The sequence below is a fragment of the Desmodus rotundus genome, chromosome 1 (genome assembly GCF_022682495.2).
Source record: "Desmodus rotundus isolate HL8 chromosome 1, HLdesRot8A.1, whole genome shotgun sequence".
Taxonomy (NCBI): Eukaryota; Metazoa; Chordata; class Mammalia; order Chiroptera; family Phyllostomidae; genus Desmodus; species Desmodus rotundus.
The window spans coordinates 35,987,918-36,002,950 of record NC_071387.1 but is presented as its reverse complement, the minus strand read 5'-3'; the positions used below and the strand labels follow the sequence as shown (position 1 = coordinate 36,002,950).

Genomic DNA, 15,033 nt, shown 5'->3' with positions numbered 1-15,033 from the left:
ATATACCAGTGGTTGAGTACATGTTATGTGGCGTTCACACAAGAATGCACAGCACCCCTTGCTGGACTGGGGGTCAAGTCAGTCTCTCCCCTAAGTCCCCACCATCCTGGCCCTGTGAGAAAGTTGAGTCCTGATTCCTCATTTATGTGGTGCTCCCGGACCCCTCTTCTAAGCCCTCCTCCTTTATCAACACCATCCACACTTTCTTTTTGCTTTAGGTCTTCATCGATTCTTCACTGATTCTTCATTGATTCTCTGATAAATGGAGGATTTGGGATTTTTATCAGTTCTCTCCCAATAATTGTGATTTGCCAAAATAAGTAGTCACTGTGTTACCAAATGCAAAAAGTCAGACTAGAAGTGATCAAGAGAGAGGCAGAGAAACTGAAGGCAGGCAACGTGGGAAACTTACATGATAATATTATTGGAACAAACCACTTGTTGCAACCAGGTAGTATAACCTCAGTGAACTCCAGACTCAATCTAGTTTAAGGTTATGGAGGAAACTTATGCTCTGGAAGAAAAGGGAAATCTTCATTCTGCCATTTATGGTTATTTATAATTACACAAATTTGACTCAAATGCTTGACATTCTTGTAGATACTGTCACATGAAACTTTTATTTACTTGCTTTCAGAGAGAAGGTATGGGAGGGAGAAAGAGAGGAACAGAAACATAGGTGTGAGAGAGAGGCTTTAATCAGTTGCCTCTCGTACACACCCCAACTGGGGACCGAACCTGCAACCAGATATGTGCCCTGACCAGGAATCGAACCAGTGAGCCTTTGCTTTGTGAGACAGTGCCTAACCAATTGAGCCACACCGATCAGGGCTCACATGAATTTTTTTTTAAATGATTTTGTTTATTTATTTTCAAAGAGAGGGGAAGGGAGAAAGAGAGGGAGAGAAACATTGATGTGCAAGAGAGACATTGGTCAGTTGCAATCGATCAGTTGCCTCTCGTACACCCCCAAATGGGGACCTGGCCCTCGACCCAGGTGCCCTGACTGGGAATAGAACCCATGACATTTCAGTTCACAAGCTGGCACTCAATTCACCAAGCCACACCAGCCAGTGCTCACATGAATCTTTTAAAATGCAACAACCCATTGATTTTTTCAGCCCCTTGACTGCAGACAGTAAATTTGAGGATTCCAAGCATTTGGAAAGTACATCACTGCGTGAGCAAGAACACTGTCCGGTGTTAGGCATGAGACTAATCAGCGGGATCACTGCACCGATTATATAGATGTCTCTCCATTGTGCTGTACACACGCAGCTACTATAATATTGCTGCCAACTGTAATTTAAAAATAAAAAATTAAATACAAAATTTTAGAAACCACTGTGCAGGGTTGATTAAAAGACACAATGACCTGCCCATTCCATTCTCCAACTGTATCTGCTAAAAGAACAAATCGAGACCTAAAATGAGAGTAAATTGCACATACAACCATGATACTAAAATGTGAGCAGGATGGTGATATACAGAGACGTTTTAATTTAAAAAAATGCTATCTATTCGAAGCCTATAGTTGAGAGCCTATAGAACTATTGAAAATGCACACTTTGTTTGCAGCACAAGAATTAGCTTGATATATGTGGCTATCACTTAAAATGATGGTACTTGGTAGATGCTATGGCTCAGTTTGTCACTTTGGAAATAGAAGTATCATCAGAAAATGAAAGACCCTTTTAACTTTACAAGACACCAAATCGTCAGCAAGAATAGAGACATTATGTGCTTCTTGATATGATGCATCGAGGAGGACATATCACTTCAGTGATATCCCTGCCCAAAATGCACAACCCGCATCTGACAATGAAAATGTTAGATCCAAACAAGAGATATTTTACAGCATAACTGGCCTGTATTTTCAAAATACTCAGGGTGATGAAAGACAAAGAAGGCAGACAGACCATTCCACATGGCAGGACACCAAAGATACAGGACAAATAAGTACAAGACACCATCCTGGAGTGGCTCCAATGTTATAGAGGACAATGTAGGGTCAATCGGCCAAATTTAAATTTTGGTCATAATACTGTCTCAGTATCAAATTTTCTCATCTTGATGATTGTACTATGGTTATGTCCATGAGAAGAACCCGCATCTCTGAAAATACTAGAAAGATTTCTATTTAGGACTTGCCGAGGGCTATAGCCTGAAAGCAGAGCTTCAGGAAATTTTTAAATAGTACTCCAACTTTGGAAAAGTGGAGGGTACTTATATAGGCAGAAGAGTGAGCAAAAAGTACACTTGGTGTGGCAGAAGGTTCGATTAGGGTGCATATATTTCAGCTACTGGCAGTTTTACAGCAAATGGAAGGGATGTACAGGACAGAAGAGGTTAAGTTGTGCCCCCTGGTGTCAGGGAGTCTGGGCACAGGGTCTGAAAAGAATTAAACTGCTTCGAAATTGCAGTTCAATGATTTGTAGATAGTTGTTTTTAGCACAGTGGATTGAATGGAATTAAGTATCAATAATATTAATTGGGGAGTATTAAAAAGCAAAAATCTATCTGCAAAGGTGATTTTGTTAGAAAAACAAATCCCAAAGTATTTTTTATTTCAAATACGAGTTTAAATTGTTCCCCTTCCCCCTTTAAGGTGAATTTTTATCAGGATGTAGCAAGATCAAGCGTTGATTTCTAGAGTCATTAGTGTTGACACTGTAAAAGATTGGGGTGGTGAACACACAATACAGATGATGAATTATAAAATTGTAAAACTGAAACCTGTATCATTTTATCAACCAATGTCACCCCAGTAAATTCAATTTAAAAAGTTAAAAAAAAAAAGAAACTGTAAAAAATATACATGGCTATCCCCATTGTTTGTGCCTTAGTAAGAAATGTTAGGGAAGCTCATTGTTTTCTCCTGGTTATTAATTAAGTCAAGAAGCTGAAGCCTCCTTTATTTTCTCAGTTACGTGAGAGGATGCCCTTAGTTGGTTGCTGGAGGATTGAGGAATGAAGGCGTATGACGTCTGCAATTTTTTCCCAAATAGTTCATAAAAAACGATGACATGGAAATGAGTCAGAGGGAGATTAAAAAAGCATATGAGGCAACATGTTCATGGTGAGTCTGATTACATTATGAAAGTTTTTGTTATTGTTGCAAGTTTTCTGTAGGTTTGAAATTGTATCAGAGTGTGAAGTTTCTGAATTATTCATATATAAACCAATGTGAAAATTTAGCTTCTTTGTCAGTTATGTATGTGGAGGGTGAAATGGTTAATTTATATAGGATATATTTTTCTCTTTTACTATTTTTACTTTCCACTATAAAAAATAACAATAATCAGTAGCGGTGCTTTTCTTTACATTTTTATGGATTTGAGGAAATTACTGCCTTTTCTCCTGGAGAAAAAACTTACAGACAAAAAAGACATTATGAAATCTGCAAATTCCAGAAGTCGACAGCTTGAAAAGAGCCCTGCTGGGGCCAGGGAAGAAAACAAGTCTCGCAGGAGACAGACAAGCACATACAAGGGCTGTGAGCTAGGAAGACCAGTAATTGTCATTCCAGAATACATAGTAGGGGCCTCTTTCTCCTGGCCCCCACTGCCACCACCTCAAAGGGGTGATTTCTAGTCTATAGTCTGAAGAACGCTTTTCAAATGACACAAGAGTTGCCATGAGGAGAGGCGCAATGAGAAAGGTTCAAACATGAATAAGAATCATACTGACAAGGTCCAAGAAAGAGCCACAGTGAAAAGGCTACCCAGAAGCGCCAGCACAATGAAAAAAAAAAAGTGTCAGGATCTCGCTGCTTCAACCAACTTCCTCCATTGGACCCAAAGGGGAAATCTCAAAAACTTTTAAGGGGTCAAATCAGCATATAGATGGAATTCCTACAAACCCTGTAGGGTTACTTTCCTTAGGAGTTGGTGATTAGCTTATGCCCTGAAGCAGAGACAGCTACTATATTGCCAAAGCTAAAAAAAATTTTTTTAAGAAGGTGGAAAATGTGCTTCCTTTAAAATAAATTGGCTTTGTAATTGCCTTTTTCCAAGTCTACCAATGGCTTTTGTCTTATACCTGAAGTGCAAAGAACGCCGAGGTGTCAGGACTGGTCAGCCGGAGTGGGGAGGGGTCTGGGAGTACAGGAGTCAGCCCTCGATGTGCTCTCACAGGCTTGGCTGTCCTTCCTTTGGTCCTGGGAACCTACTCCCATGGTCAGTCTGAGCTTTGTCCATGAGCCTGGTGACCACTCACTGCCTCAATAGGGGGATGGTATTGCACAGGTATGAAATGCCCCCAACTTTAAGAAACAAAATTGCAGTGTCTTCTGGCCAACATGGAGGCATAGGTAGATATACTTTCCCTCCTTCCCACAACCAAAAGAAAGACAACAACAAATTTAAACACAAATAACAACGACAACTGCCAGAAAGTCAGACTGTACAGAAGTCCAACAACCAAGGAGTTGAAGAAGAAACATTCATCTGGACTGGTAGAAGGGATGAAGCCGGGCAGCCAAGGTGGAGAGGATGCGCAGCAAGGTGGTCCCACATTTGTGTGTGGATAAAACAGGAGGAACAGCTGGGGAGTGAGACAGACTATGAAACCCAGGGTTCCAGCCTGGGGAAAAGAAAGCCTCAAACATCTGGCTGTAAAAACCTGTGGGGGTTGTGGTGGTGAGAGAAACTCCCAGCCTCACAGGAGAGTTCATTGGAGAGACCCACAGGGTCCTAGAACATACACAAACCCACCCACCCAAGAATTAGCACCAGAAGGGCCTAATTTGCTTGTGGGTAGTGGGGGAAGTGACTGAAAGATGAGCAAGTGGCATTGTTCCCTCTATGACCCCTCCCCCACAGACAGCATCACAACACAGTGATGTGGGTTGCCCTGCCCTGGCGAAACCTAAGGTTCTGCTCCTTACAATGTACTGGGTGTGCTGAAACAAAGAAATATGGCCCAAATGAAAGAAGAGGTGAAAACTCCAGAAGAATAACTAAGTCACAAAGAGATAGCCAACCTATCAGATGCACAGTTCAAAACACTGGTAATCAAGAAGCTCACAGAACTGGTTGAATTTGGTCACAAATTAGATGAAAAAATGAAGGCTATGCTAAGAGAAACAACGGAAAATGTACAGGGAACCAACAGTGATGGGAAGGAAACTGGGACTCAAATCAACGGTGTGGACCAGAAGGAAGAAAGAAACATCCAACCAGAACAGAATGAAGAAACAAGAATTCAAAAAAATGAGGAGAGGCTTAGGAACCTCTAGGACATCTTTAAACGTTCTAACATCCAAATTATAGGGGTACCAGAAGGAGAAGAACAACAGCAAGAAATTGAAAACTTATTTGAATAGTGAAAAAAAAAACTTCCCTAATCTAGTGAAGGAAATAGACTTCCAGGAAGTCCAGGAAGCTCAGAGAGTCCCAAAGAAGTTAAACCCAAGGAAGCACACCCCAAGGCATATCATAATTACATTAGTGAAAAAAAACTTCCCTAATCTGGTGAAGGAAATAGACTTCCAGGAAGTCCAGGAAGCTCAGAGAGTCCCAAAGAAGTTAAACCCAAGGAAGCACACCCCAAGGCATATCATAATTACATTAGCCAAGATTAAAGATAAGGAGAAAATCTTAAAAGCAGCAAGAGAAAAGGGGACAGTTACCTACAAAGGAGTTCCCATAAGACTATCAACTAATTTCTCAAAAGAAACCTTACAGGCAAGAAGGGATTGGAAAGAAGTATTCAGAGTCATGAAAGTCAAGGACCTACATCCAAGATTACTCTCTCCAGCAAAGCTATCATTTAGAATGGAAGGGCAGATAAAGTGCTTCCCAGATAAGGTCAAGTTAAAGGAGTTCATCATCACCAAACCCTTATTATATAAAATGTTAAACGGACTTATCAAGAAAAAGATCAAAAATATGAACAATAAAATGACAACAAACTCAAAAAACTATCAACAACTGAGCCAAAAAACCCCCCCAAAACCCCAAAACAGAAACAACCTAAGCAAACAATTAGAACAGGAACAGAATCACAGAAATGGAAATCACATGGAGGGTTATCATTGGGAAAGGGGAGGGGGAGAGTGGAGGAAAAGGCACAGGGAATAAGAAGCATAAATGGTAGGCACAAAATAGACAGAAGGAGGTTATGGATAATGTGGGAAATGGAGAAGGCAGAGAACCCATATACAACCCACGGACATGAACTAAAGGGCAGGGGGAATGCTGGTGGGAAGGGGGGTGCAGGGTGGAGGGAATAAGGGGAGAAAAAAATGGGACAACTCTAATAGCATAATCAATAAAATATGCTTAAAAAAAGAAAAGAGAACAAAATTGCAGTTGCTCTTAGGCCTGGGCTGGTTCCCCACCCCAGTTTTTATAGGATGTGGCCAAGGTCATGGGGCTCCAGCTGAGCTCTGAGACTGTGGATGGGTTGGCACTGGTGGAGGCATGGAGGTAGGGCCTGTGCACATATGCAGTAGGAGTCCTGTGCCGCAGGGCTCAGTGTCTGCAAGTGGGAGATGAATGAAGAGCTGCCTGCCTCCACTTGGCAGGACAGAGCCTTTGGGTGGGTGTGGAAGTCATGATCTCAGATTCAGGTTGCAGGAACTGGCCCAAAAAGCCAAAGTTGGGTGAGATCACACTCCTCCTCTGCTTAATATCATTGAAGGCCTCCTCCAGGTGGATCTGCTTGGTCTTCATGAAGTCAGCCATGCAGATGGTGTGCAAACGGGAGATCCCAACTTCATAGTAGCCCAGGAACTTGCTTATTGTTTCTTGAAAGTGGGAGCTCATGTCAGCTGCGAGGATCCACTTGTAGTGTAGGTGGGCCAGGCAGGTCTCAGAGGTCCTCATTGAGGCAGACATTCAGCAGGTTGGTGAGGATCTCATTTTGGGTGCATGGTTGGCACTTCCAAGGTTGAGGAATGGGAAGAATCCCACTGCCCGCCCTGCTCAGAAGCCAGCCTGCAGCTAGATGTTGAGCACTGGTTTCCCACACTGGCTAAGGTGGGCTTGCTCAGTTTCAACCTTCGTTTGTGAAATGCAATTTATATTCATGCAACACTCAGGATGCTCCCTCTGAGGAAGTAGACGTGCAGGTCTGGGGCCACCAGAAAGATCCCGGGATATCCTGCATGCTCACCGCCCAATCTGGCCAGGCCACGCACTGTCCCAGAAGTCCTATTTTATACTTTCTAAAACCCGTGAAACTATATATTATCCCCCATGCAGTTAAATACAGGTTCTGTACGAATGTTATTATTTCAGTTCAGAGTTGGGAGGGGTTTATTAACAACAGCAACAACCACAATTCTGCTGTTGATGGGGTTTAAGGTTTTTGGCATATAGGTTTTCTCCCAGATATTCATAAAAAGGTAAGAGTTGCCATTACTAGGTCATGCTATGTGGCTCAGAATTATAGAGATGCCAAATAATTATCAGTAAGTTGGTCTTAAAAGTTGCTTTAAGTCTAAAAGGAAATATTTAACCCATGTCTTGAACTCACATTTCCAGCCTCACCGGTCTCTATCCAGGTATTTCATGGACTGGTGGAAGCTTGAGTTGGTGTCGGGGCTCTTAAACCAGGCGATAGAGCATCTGGAAGTGGTAGTATGTTTGGGCTCCCTGGGAAATAGTGGTATTTGATTCTATTCAATCTACTGAGTTACAGTTTTCGAGCAGAAAAAGACCATGTCTTACATAAGCAATGTAACAATCACAGTCACAAATACGCAAAACTATGTAAAATTAAGGAAGAAAAACCTCAGTTTCTGAGTTTTCTGTTAACTTTAGTTTGTTACTTATCATTTGCTTTGTTAGCATGATTCAGAACTTATCAAAGCTAATCTTTCCAGGTAACTTCCATTCATTCACTCAATTCAAATTTTAATCACTAAAAGGAAAAAAAGAGAGATTCTATTCTAAGCTTCCTCTTCTGAAGATTGAAGGTACTGAGATACAGTTCAACATTATTGTCTGTTAGTGGCGCAACAGGGCAGAAGGCCTGGCCCTTGCCTCATCTTGTTCAATTCTCTTCCTTGTTCAAAGATCTTCCAGGCCCTCAGGCTCTGCTCTGCCCCAGAGCATTTTTGAAACCAGAAAAGACAGTGGAGTTCGGGCTGCCTGTCACTACCAAACCCAATAAGCAATGACAGCGATTGAATCTTTATGGGCGCTTTATTCAGATGGCCGGAGATCTGAGAAGATGGCAGGTTCATACCCTAACCGACCATCTTGTTTTTTTCTTTCCAGGCCAATGTTTTTATACCAGGGAATAAACAAGGTGTGGTGAGGGCTTTGAGATGCAGGGATGATTAGGTGAAAGAAGCTGCAACGTTCCTTTCCTGGGCAGTTAGCTGTTCCCAGGGGCGAGTGGTCATCTGTCTGTCCCCGAATCCCAAAGGCCTGGAAGCCTCCAGTTGTCCCCGGGCGGTAATCTTTAGCAGTGCCCCAGGAGGTCAGCTGTTTTCCCAGGAGCCAGGAGGGCCTTATCTGTAGTTTCTGAACCAAAAGCTTTCATATATACATTACTTGCTAGGCTTATAACTTTTTACCTTAAACTAAAATTTTCCAACTCTTGAGTCCCCTATCACAACCACTGATGGAAAACGTCATTTTTGATCCCCGTTTGGGAATCTTCAGTCGGCCAACGGCCGACTGTGTGCTTTGTTCCATGTGATTTTATATAAGGGACTTGATCATCCAAAGATTTTGGTATCTGCAGGTGGTGGGGGTAGAATCTGGAGCCAATCCTATGCAGATACTGAGGGACAATAGTAGTTAAGTTTTGGGGGGACCAAAAGTTATATTCATATTTTTGACTGTGGTGGGATAGTTGGTACCCCTAACCTCTGCTTGTTCAAGGGTCAACTGTGTACATATCTGTCACTGTATACAGGGCAGGGGGGCAAAAGTAGATTTACAGTTGTGAGTGTGTGAAACATGGAGTTTATTCTGGTATTATTATTATTTATTATTATTATTACAACTATAACGTACTTTGGCCCACCCTTGTACGTACAGAATGTCTCTGGAAGGGTTTAGTAGGAACACCCTGTGGTGTCCTCTGGGGACGAGGGCAGATATGCTTTCCAGCCTAAATCATTTCAATCTTTTATTCTCATTTGAAAATAAAATATTTTATACTTCTAAAAGAATCAATAAAATGTATGTGTAAGTTATGAGATATAATAGAAAATAAATACTTACGAGCTAGTTACTCAACACTAGGATACCCTTAATGTTCCCTATATGTTACTGTAGGTACAATAGTTAACTAGTTATTAATAAGAAAGAGAGCAAGGGAAATTAGACACTGAGTTTGATAAACTGGGGAGTATGAGCCTGTTTGCCTCACTAAGAAGCTACAACTTCACAGCCCTGAGGATTATAGCATTGCTCTGCCAAGGGCATTAACACTCCTCCCTTCCCCCTCCAGTGCCACATTGTTGGGCGGCACAGGAGGAGGTGTTGGCCGTAGAGGCTTGTCAGTCTAACTAGAGGGTGTGAACCTATCAAAAGTCCCTGAAAATTCAGGAAGTTGATTGGTTATTTTGAAAAAGCACCTGGTCTGTCCCAAAAGCAGGGTGATATAATCTCAGGGGGAGAAAATAATCTCTCTCTCTCCCTCTCTCTCTCTTTCTCTCTCAAACTCTCTCTCACTTAGTGACCTGTACTTGTCCTGTGGGTCCGCCCATTCTCTCTCTCTCAGGAGCACACAACCACGTGGGTCTAGCAACTACTGGGGTCTGCAGTAGACTGTGTGGACTTCAAAGGACTAAGCTTTAATATCAAGCAGGGACTCTGGACTTCGGCTTTTGTTTTGGCCTTGTTTAAGACACAGTTGGACTTTTTCCATGACGAGATGGAGAGATGAGACATTGGAAACCCAGGGGCAAATTTCCACCTGAATAAACCTTGTTGCCACACCACAATCTCCTGGGTCCTTGGAATTCCTTCCTTGTGATCCCATGGAAGAGCCTGATTTCCACGACAACATATGAAATCTCTTTATCCCGTTACCCTGCCTGCCATCCAACCCCATCCCTTAAGGTACTCCTTGTCTGAAATTTGTTAGAGGGTTATTTCTTTGCCCTCCTTTATGGATTTGCCATATACATATGTACCCTATTGTTGCAGATGGATACAGGGTCCAGGCTCTAAGTGGTCATGAACAAAGAATTGAGCAGACTACACAAACAGACTTAAGCAAAGCAAGAAGCAAAGCAAGCAAGATTAACAAAAGCACATTTGCCAAGATGGGAGCGGGCCACCTGTGACCAGAGAATGGACCACTTCAGCTGAAAGTGTTCAGGCATTATTGGGTCCCCTAATTCTCCTTGATTGCCCACACATGGAGGGAACTGCAATGCTAATTTAGGATAATGAGGCAAAGGTACAACTGAAGCTCTGGTGCGCAAGCGTGGCTCCTTGCCAGGTGTCACAGGCATATCTTGGGAATCAGGATGCTGACTGTTGACAGCTGTGGTGTCTTATTATTCTATCTCCTGACTCACTTAGATAATATATTCTTTTGTCTTGTTCATTTATGAACTTTGTAAATATGATATGATACTCTGTGTGTTCTTTTGTAACTTGTTAGTTTGCTTTTCCTCCTCAAAGTGTAGCAGAATATGCCCAAAATAGGCCTCTTTGGGCTGATTATTTTTGAGAAACAACAGCCACAGGAAAAGCTCCAAAACCAGAGTAGAAATTAACTTTCTGTAACAAAAATTTACATTTATATTTATGTGTTGAATAATGACATTCAGTCAACGATGGACCGAATACATAATCATGGTTCCATAAGATTATAATGGAGCTGAAAATTCCCATTGCTTAGTTATGTTTTCCTAAAAAAGGGGTTCTACAGCAAGTAACCTCACACGGTAATCTGATCATAAATTCCTAACCGGGCATGTCATGGTGGGTAACCACTTGCCTTAAGCAAGCCTGTCCATTGTTTCTGTGCATCTAGGTTAACCGTCTTTGAAATGAGCCACCCTCAATAAAGCACATAATCTTATTAAATAGCCTATAATCCAATCCCTGCTTTGCATTCTCCCATCTCCATGTAATCTTCCTTATGTTCCTTCCTTAATTTCAAATGCATAAAAGAAGCTGCAAAACTGTTATTCTTGGGATCATTTGAGGTTTTGCTCCCTTGCGTATGTCATCAGTTTGGTTCAAATAAATTCCTATAAAAATTCTCCATAGATTTGAACACTTCTTACATTAACATGTTGTAGCCACCGTAAAGTCTAACGTCACAGTGCAACACATTACTCACGTGTTTGTGATGCTGCTGGTACAGACAGACCTACTGCACCGCCTGTTGTATAAAAGTATAGCCCATACAGTTACAAAAGTAGGCTATGCCATTTAGGTTTGTGTGAGTGCGCTCCATGATATTTGCACAATGATGAAATTGCCCAAAGACGTATTTCTCTGAATGTATCCTCGTTGTTAAGTGGCACATGACTGTATAGGGGAAAGCTCCACTTGTAAAGGTGTCTATCTCTCTGTGCCCAAGAGAAGAGTGACTCTAAATCTTCAGGAGCTCTTACTAATGGAGAAATCACTGACATAAATCTGCATAAAAATATACCCACATTTACCACGCTTTTCCTGGTTACCCTCCCATAACTGGCCTCCCTTCCCCAACACTTTACTTTTGTCTTTAACTTAAGATGGTATGAAGGTGGTGCTTGGACCATTTTGGGAGAGGTATTTAATTTCCCTGGGTGTCTTCCATGTAGCTGGGAGGTATATATGTTACTAAATTTTGTCTCTTTTTCTCTTGTTAATCTCTTTTGTTACAGAGGGTTCTCAGCCAACAATTCAGAAGCGTTGAAAGAAAATCATTTTTTTCTGTTACACACCCTAACATTATTTCCTAGGATTCATTCATGTTGAAGCTTATAACTAAGGTTCACTTATTTTAATTATTTCACAGTGTTCCATTGTATCAACTTATTATTTATTCAGTTTTCTTTTGATAAACACTTGAATTGTTTCAGTTCTTTATATCATGAACAACACCGCTAAGAACATTCTTAAATATCTTTTGGTGCACAAGTGCAAGAATTCTTGGGATATATATATATATATATATGTATTTAGGAGAGAAATTAATACAAATATTCATTTAATTAAGGTAGTACATATTTTCATACGCTTGTTGGCAATCCTGAATGCTTATCTTTTATGAGTTCAATCTTGAATTCATCATATCTTTTGCACACTTTTCTATTGGCCTGTTAGTCATCTTATTAAGTAGTAGGGATTCTATCATTACATGTAGCAAGCTGCCAAAATACTATTGCAGTTTCAGAATTTTTTGCATCGTAATGGTATTTACTATGGATGGGGAAAAAGAGGGTTCTGTGGAAAGTAACCTCACAGGATGATCTGATCATAAATTCCTGACTGTGAGGTAATGCTGGGTAGTCACGCTGATAAGGGGACTCCAGAAAGAAGATTATTTTTAGCTTTAGCTGGACGGTTAAGGAGCTTAGTGATTAATGCACACAGAAAGCTCTTGTTCCAGGCACCGGAATGTATGACACAACCTCCCCTGACTTCAGGAGGCCTGTAAGTGACTCAACCTTTGTGCCCCAGGAGGACTGCAAGTGATCAGGATGATATCTGAGCCTTTTTTTTTTTCTTTTTGAAAGATTTTTTTTTATTTTTAGAGAGAGAGGAAGGGAGGGAGAGAAACATGGATGTGTGAGAGAAACATCAATCAGTTGCCTCTCATATGATCCTAACTGGGAACTTGGCCTGCAACCCAGACATGTGCCCTGACCAGGAATTGAACTTGTGGCATTTTACTCTGGAATGATGCCCAACACACTGAGCCACACTGGTCAGGGCTAGATGATGCATTGTGTAATCACTCATTGCACATGAGCAACGTGTTGCACTGAGCTCTTGTGCTCCATGGAGGGAATGTCTGCAGACCAGGACACAGATAAAGAATGACCAGTCAGCAGACAAAGGGATGCTAGGAAAACCACCAGACTGCAGCCTTTAACTGATTAACCCTTCCCCCTGAATTCCAAACCCGTTACCTACATTTTTCTTCTCCGTATAAAAAAGGTCAGCTTGAGATGAGATGTTAAGATGGTTTTTTAGGGTACATAATCCACTGTCTTCTCAGATCAGATCACCAGCCATCTGAATAAAGTGCCTATAAACATTCAGTCTTTGTCTCTATTGGTTCTGGTAGTGACTGGCAATATGGATACTGATTTTTCCAGTTGCAATGCCCCAGGCCTCTAACTTCTTTAGTGAAGGGTTTTAAACAATCCCTGTCCATTTTTTCCTTTTTTCTGTTTTTTTTTCCTCTTTTGTGTCCATTGTTCTTGTACAACCAGGTTAACATATTTTTGAAATGCCAGGTTAACATATCTTTGTAATACTTCAGAGGTATTATTTTGAAGTAATACTCTTAAAGTGGGTATTCACCCTCAAGAGAGCATGTAATGTTGTTAGCTCCAATCTTTCTCACCTTCCCTCCTTAATTTCAAATATATAAAGGAAACTGCAAAACTGCTATTCTGGAGAGCATTTGAAATCTTGCTTCCTAGCATATGTCATCAGTTTGGCTCAAATAAACTCTTGTAAAAATTCTCTACAGGTTTGGACATTGTTCATATCAACATAACTATTAAAAAATTAAAAATAGCTTACTAGGACTCTTAAATGTTTGTGTGCTTGAGAATTGTAGTGAAGGAACAAGTTTTTCTTGACTCTCTTAGGGCCCTTGCTCAGTGTGAAAATTAAACTGACAAAGACAAAATAAAAGGAGAAAAGCATACAATGTTTATTGAATTTTTACATACGCATAGGAGCTTTCTTAAGAAAATGAAGACATGAAGAAGTGACCAGAGCAGGAAACTTTTATACCTTACATAAAAAGCAACAATATATTTGTGAAGATTTGACAAGACAAAGGTGTTTGGGCTGGGTGTGGCTCACTTAAGGTGAGATAGTCCTTCTCTTCCTCAACTAGAAAGATAAGGGTTAGTTGAACAAGGCCTGTTTGCAGATTGTTCTGATGTTGGCTTTGGGCTGATAAGAGTCTGTCTCTAGTCAAAGGAGAATTTATTTCCTGCCTTTAGCAGAAAAGGAGGAGTTTCTCCTTGATTTTACTGCTTCTTAATTGCCTTGAACATAAAATAATTTTTATGTCAAACGGATATATTTTTGGGTGACATCCTGGTTTCCTTCGAATCATCTGAAAAGTTAAAAAAAAGTATGTTTCCTGACCTCGAACTCTAGAGAATCCTATACAATAGGTCTAAGGAGGGACACAGCAATGTGTATTTTAAACAATTAAGTTGATTCTCACCATCCTCGTGAGGCAGGTTAGTAAGAAGCTAGGCAAATTCCTTGGCAAGTGGAATAGGGAAACTGAGACCGATAGCTGAGAGAAAAAAAACTGTCCTACCAATTTACATCCAGGTACAGAGGGGTGGGGTTGGATTATAGATGGTTAACAAGATTGTGTGCTCCTTTGGGGGTGGTTGTTTCAAAGGTATGTTAATGTAGAGGCACGGAAACAATGGATGGGACTTGCTTAAGGCAAAGATAAATCTTTTACTAAAAAAGTAATGTGCCTAGGGTGTGGTTACACGCCTTGACCTGACCATTTAGGAATTTATAATCAGATCACTCCATAAGATTACATTCTGTAGAAACCCCTTTCCATTCATTCATTCATTCATTCATTCATTTTATGAATACTTGCTGAGCACTTACCATGTGACAGTTGTTGAGCAACATGTTGGGAGTGCAAAGATAAATAAAAAAACTGTCTCTATCCAGAAAAGGAATGGAAAAGGCACACACACAAAAACAGATAATACAATGAAGTACATACTAAATACTGAACAAGAGTTTAAAGTACTACGAAAGCAGTAATTGTTGGGGTGGGATCACCAGAGACATTTTTGAAAATACCTCCTCCACCCCCCTCATAATTTTGTTTCATTCATTCAACTATCTTTATTGTATGTCTATTTCAGGCCAGGAGCAAGATAGACAGTTTCTG

General features: G+C 40.9%; 1 pseudogene; it reads right to left on the bottom strand.

Annotated features, from left to right (window-relative positions):
• Positions 1–6,320: 6,320 nt before the first annotated feature.
• Positions 6,321–14,765, bottom strand: LOC128781454 (dual specificity protein phosphatase 5 pseudogene; annotated as a pseudogene).
• Between the last annotated feature and the right edge of the window lie 268 nt (positions 14,766–15,033).